Consider the following 6195-nt stretch of genomic DNA (forward strand, 5'->3'; position numbering starts at 1 on the left):
CATGTTACTGCTTTCCGTTAATCCTATTCTGATGCATAGCCTGTCATTGCTGCTACAGTCATTGATACCTTACCCGCAATCCTAAATGCTTAGTATAGGATGCTAGTGTTCCATCAGTGGCCCTACACTCTTGTCCGTCTGCCTTGCTATACTACTGGGCTGTGATCACTTCGGGAGGTGATCACAGGCATATACTATATACTTTACACTGTTACATTACCTGTGATACTGTTCGGAGTTGGGGGCTGAAGGGGCAGGTGGCTCCATCCCGGTAGAGGTGGGCCTGGGTTCCCGACGGTCCCCGACTGTTACTTTGTGGCGGAGCGGCAGGGCAGGTTGAGACCACCTAGGAGAGAGGTGGGCCTGGCCTTGTTCGGCATTCGCGGTTACTTAACACGCTTAACGAGATCTTGGTATTTGATCTGAGTCTGGCTACTGGCCTATACGCACTAACCATCTACGCGGGAGTAGTTATGGGTATCCCGACGTCGTGGTATCAGCCGAAGCACTTCAGACGTCAGCGATGGAGCGGCGCGCGCCGGATTGGAATGTAAGCCTGCTCTTGTATTAAGGGGGCTAGTTCTGCTTCCGGCCGCCCACGCAACGTGCAGGTGTGCTATGGGCGATGGGCCCAGACCCCTGTGCGCTTAGGTTTAGACCGGCGTGCTGGCCTCTCTGTTTTGCCTAGGTGGGGCTGCGACGTGTTGATCTTCCGCGGCCGGGCATGACCCAGGAAAGTGTGTCCGGCCAAATGGGATCAAGCGTGTTGGGTTATGTGGTGCACCCCTGCAGGGAAGTTAATCTATTCGAATAGCCGTGATCTTCGGTAACAGGACGACTTGGAGTTGTACCTTGACCTTATGACAACTAGAACCGGATACTTAATAAAACACACCCTTCCAAGTGCCAGATACAACCGGTGGTCGCTCTACCTCAGGGATATGAGGAGGGGATCGCCGGGTAGGATTATGCTATGAGATGCTACTTGGAGATGCTACTTGGAGGACTTCAATCTACTCTCTTCTACATGCTGTAAGACGGAAGCTGCCAGAAGCGTAGTCTTCGACAGGATTAGCTATCCCCCTCTTATTCTGGCATTCTGCAGTTCAGTCCACTGATATGGCCCTTTACACATATACCCATGCATATGTAGTGTAGCTCCTTGCTTGCGAGTACTTTGGATGAGTACTCACGGTTGCTTTCTCCCCCCTTTTCCTCCTTTCCTTTCTTTCTGGTTGTCGCAACCAGATGCTGGAGCCCAGGAGCCAGACGCCACCGTCGACGACGACTACTACACTGGAGGTGCCTACTACTACGTGCAGGCTGCTGACGACGACCAGGAGTAGTTTAGGAGGATCCCAGGCAGGAGGCCTGCGCCTCTTTCGATCTGTATCCCAGTTTGTGCTAGCCTTCTTAAGGCAAACTTGTTTAACTTATGTCTGTACTCAGATATGGTTGCTTCCGCTGACTCATCTATGATCGAGCACTTGTATTCGAGCCCTCGAGGCCCCTGGCTTGTATTATGATGCTTGTATGACTTATTTATGTTTTTAGAGTTGTGTTGTGATATCTTCCCGTGAGTCCCTGATCTTGATCGTACACGTTTGCGTGCATGATTAGTGTACGATTGAATCGGGGGCGTCACAAGTTGGTATCAGAGCCGACTGCCTGTAGGAATCCCCCTTTCCAACTCCTTGGCCGAAGTCGAGTCTAGTCGTTGAAAAACTTTTACTAACATGGCTGTGTGGCCCATGGGCCCACGTCGCCATCGGGAGGTATTAGGATCTTTTATTCCTCGACCTTTACTCTGGGATTCTGAACCCTCTTCTATTCGGGTTAAACGATTTTTACTAAAAACTAACTTTAGGTTCTCAAAAATACTTTCTCCCGGAGAGCCCCTTCAGTCCAGATGGTCACCGACTGCACCAGAAGATTTCAGAGATACTCTTTGATATTCTCTCGAGACTTTGTGCCCATCACTTTTGCTATTCACGACCACCGATAAATCCTTATGGATAACTACTTACACTTGCCATTCTTACGATCATTCCCCATTGTTCTTGTTATTACAAGATACCTGAAGTTTTCTCTATTGTTCCGAGAATACTCCGTGCCTAATGCCTAGCAGTTCTTTGCCACATGAATACCCCTTCAAATAAATCCCCGCACTTGTCAAGTATCCGCTCATCCCCAGTTGTTCATGAGTTTCACAAAAGTCTTTAAAATACTATTCGATCTTCCGAAAATCCTCTGGAGCCTTTGGCTCTTGAAATTCTTGCTTGCTCGCATTATGGTTAATCCCATAAGTCTCGTAGTCTTAATGACATTCCTTGTCATTATCATTTTGAGTCTGTTGACTCAATATGTTTGTGAATGCACGCAATCATCATTGATCCTTATAAATTACTTCTCCGGCTAAGCTGCCATTCCTTTAACTGGAATTGGTTCTCGACCAATCCAATAGTCATTGATTGTACCCTAAGGCTATTCAACTTATCCATCCCTACTCAAAGCATTGGTTCTGATCCCTTGATTTGGAAATCATAATTCCTTTGCATTTGACAATTGAGTTAGTCAGTTGTTTCTATAATCTGATCTCCTTGCAATCTTCTTCCTCTAGTTGAGTACCGATGCTCAGGTCAGATCCCTTGTGGACCACCAGATCCTTTGTTGGATTTTATCTGACAACGCCCTTCATATTCAATAACCTTGTGAGCCTTTCCTCTGATACATAATGCCTTTGGTAAATTGTATCCTCTGCTTTCTTAACCATGCTCTGTCTTCGAGCTTGAGTTAATTACTTCTAAAGATTCTGGTATATGATTCTAAGATGCCCCGATGGGTTGAACCTATGCCTTCCTTAATGGGTGTGAACTCGAAAGTTTTCACGAGTCGTACTCTTCTAGTATTTTGCCAGATAAAATTTCAAAACTACAACTTCATTGAGCGCGAGAAGTGAATGAAAGGTTGTGCATTGGAGAAGTGGGAGTCGACCTTGAACTTTGCGTTCATGCCCATGGACACGATGTACATCTTCTCATCGAAGCTTCTTTTAAAATCAATTATTCCCTTGGTATAAGTTCATCTTATATCTGAGATCTGGCCTTTATGCAATCGTGGTTCTGACCATGTTCTCCTTTAAATATCATGTCTTGTGCAAGTTTAAGCACTTGTCTTCTATAGAGCAATACCCCAGTTCAACTTCTAGTTTGATCTGTCGTCGAGTATTACCACCTGGTATCTCGAGATTATCTTGGAACTGCATAATTTCTTATGAGTTCTTCATCAAGTACTACATACTCACCGATTACAATTTTTCATGGGCTCGGAGTTATTGAACACTCAAAGACACCGATAACTGAACCGAGTCCGCTCTACGGTTCAACAACTCTTCAGTAAGCTTCTATAAGTACGAGTTTGTACCCGATCACACCATTCCTAGCCTGTTTGGCTATATCATTGTCGTGACGATTCTAACGGTGCTACCTGGTCCTTATTCTCGGAGCACCAATTTTCGACGATGAACTAACCTTACGTCGATTTTCCTCGGCATACCCCTTCACCTTAAACAACAAGCTTGGTTTCGAGTTTGTGTCGTACCCTTGGTTCCAATAACCTTTCACTTCATCATTACTTGACTTGATGTCGTTACCGATCGATTACATCTTCATGAACTCTCGCGACAAAGGTGTCGTGATCATCAACATTCTGAGCTCATCCAGGATATCAATTGAATTCATGATGAGAAATACCATCCTTGCCCTCGATGAATTGTATTATCGTCGACCACTTTATTGCCCTCCCACCAACACAAGCTTGTTCATGTTTGGTGTTATACCTTGAGTTCTTTGCTATCCAACAATTGTTCTTCTTTACCTTGGAGTATTACCATCCTTTATGTCAAGAATGTTCTGAGATTTGTTCCACCTCTTGAGGATTCTTGACATAGAAATACTTCTCACCATCACCATTCTTTCTTGATCCCCGTGTTAATTCCAACAAGTGAACGGTGTTGTTTGGATTCTTTCCTTCTAGCAACCCTATTTTTGTTGAAGTTAATGGTCGAAAGTTCATTCTTAGGCTATTGACTATTGAATCACCATTCTGACATTGGTCGTGCAACCCAACCCATATTTCGGGTGCACCTTTCAACCAATGTTTAATTGTGTATGTTTTCCTCGAGCATACATCACTATACCATTTGATCTGACAAATGTCATCTTCTTGTTCACATTATTGTGGAAATCCATCTTTTGAAAATCTCAATGAATTGTCGCTGAGTCAATCAGCCACCTCCTCACCTCTCCTTGGTTTAATGATGAACTATTGTTTCAGGAACCCGCTCCCATAGTTCATTTCCCGAGAATCTTGCAATGCCATTTCAATGATTTGTGTTGCGCCTTTTCTTCTCGGACATCCTGAGTCTGAGGCATCATGACACCAATTGGATCTGAATCTCGGTTAGATATGATGGTTGGGACAACTTTCCAGGAGTTATGTTGTTTGTCCTTTGATGGCCCGGTAACATGATGTCATGCCTAGCACCCCCCCTGGCTGGAGGACCTATCGTTATAATTTCTTTTGCAAGGACAACCATTCTTCCTGGAGGAAATTGTAAGACTTATTCTACAAGTTATTCCTGATGGATCCTTCGTGTTTCCAAAGTCTGATCTTCACCTGAAGACCATGTCAATGCTATCTCGAAGCATGTCAATGGTACTCCGATTTTCAACAGGAACATTTGAAGCAGGATGCTAAATTTTATTTATCATTTATCCTAACACCGTTGTATGGGTAATATCATGAGATTCCTCCCCCCCTTACCTAAAGAGTTTTCTACATTATATCCTGTCTTGGATATCATGCTCTGCTTGTCCTTGGGAAGGATATACCCCTGAAATATGTGATTAAACACATTTTCCTTGTCTTTGTTTTGTGTAATTTGATAACCATATTTCCTTTCCGTTGTTTGGTTTAACCTTTCTTGTGATCTATATAATCTAAGCAGTAATAATTCACTGCGTAGGTAAACACCTCGGTGTACAACTCTGACAGTGAGACCCTTTTTCTATTGTTGATGACATTTCGGTAACCGCCGATGGATGAGAACTTTGCCTCTTGGCCCGCCTCGTTCAACGAGCAGGAAAATAGTTCTCTTCATCCCTCGCCCTTGGTACCGATGTTGTTGCCGACATAACTATCAGGCTATCCCCTGACATACTATGCCTACATGGTCGTGCAAGACGTCACCGCTCCTTCTACTTTTATCCCACATGGTGGGCCCATAACCCACAGTTCCACAGGATCGAAACCTGACTCTCCGGTACGTCCTTGTTGTCATAGTTATTCATCGCGCTTGACTTTGTAAGTAATTCATGGGCCACTTGCCCAGTGATCTATTCTGCTATCTGATGCAATGCTTATTCACATTGCTCTAAACCCCTTCGACACTTCGTATCAGGCATCGAACGGTTGCCTGCTCGCTCGAAGCATCCCATGAAACCTCATTACTTTGCTCTCGATATTTTCTTAAGTTTCAACTCGAGAGTTACTTTCTGCCACCTTCCCCGATGTTATCGAACGGATAGTCAACCATGTAGAGGTTCGTTCTCCCGGAATACCCCCTTATTCTTTCGTTAGTACGATGGAACCCCGACTTCATCATGACGACCGAAACAGCAAAATGAAGACATCAATGTCATGGATCGACCTCTTCGAGAAGAGCAACCAAGACCGAGAAGAATCGTTAGAATTTCGTAACCTATTCTTCCCCCTTACTCCCCTCCTAAATCTCGGGACGAGATTTCTTGTAGTGGAGGAGAATTGTGACGCCCGGATAATCAAGTTACAGTAACCTCTGCTAATGATGCCTCATCACCACTCTTACTGTTGTAAACCTTGCGATGATTCAATCCCGTTCGAATTCAAATTTCAAAATCAAAGCAAACAATAAAAGTTTTTCAAAATTTAAAACAAAAGTGTTCGGGAGATGCCATATTTTACATAAGTCAATATGGTGTAATAAACACAATTTTATAAACTGCCTAAGTATTTTAAAATAAATAAAAACAGAAAAGAAAAATAAATAAAAGAAAGAAACTAACAAAAAAAGAGGGAACCCCCTCCCACGGCCTACTGGCCTAGTTGGCCGGCCCATTCGGGCGCAGGCCCATCCGGCCAGCCCACTGGCCCATC

The 6195-nt window shown here is 44.2% G+C and overlaps 1 long non-coding RNA gene across 3 annotated transcripts in view; it reads right to left on the reverse strand.

Moving 5' to 3' along the window:
- Positions 1 to 6195, reverse strand: part of LOC119336028 — an 18619-nt gene that overhangs the window by 6749 nt on the left and 5675 nt on the right. The window lies entirely within an intron of this gene.

Source organism: Triticum dicoccoides, chromosome 7B (assembly GCF_002162155.2).
Source record: "Triticum dicoccoides isolate Atlit2015 ecotype Zavitan chromosome 7B, WEW_v2.0, whole genome shotgun sequence".
Lineage (NCBI taxonomy): Eukaryota > Viridiplantae > Streptophyta > Magnoliopsida > Poales > Poaceae > Triticum > Triticum dicoccoides.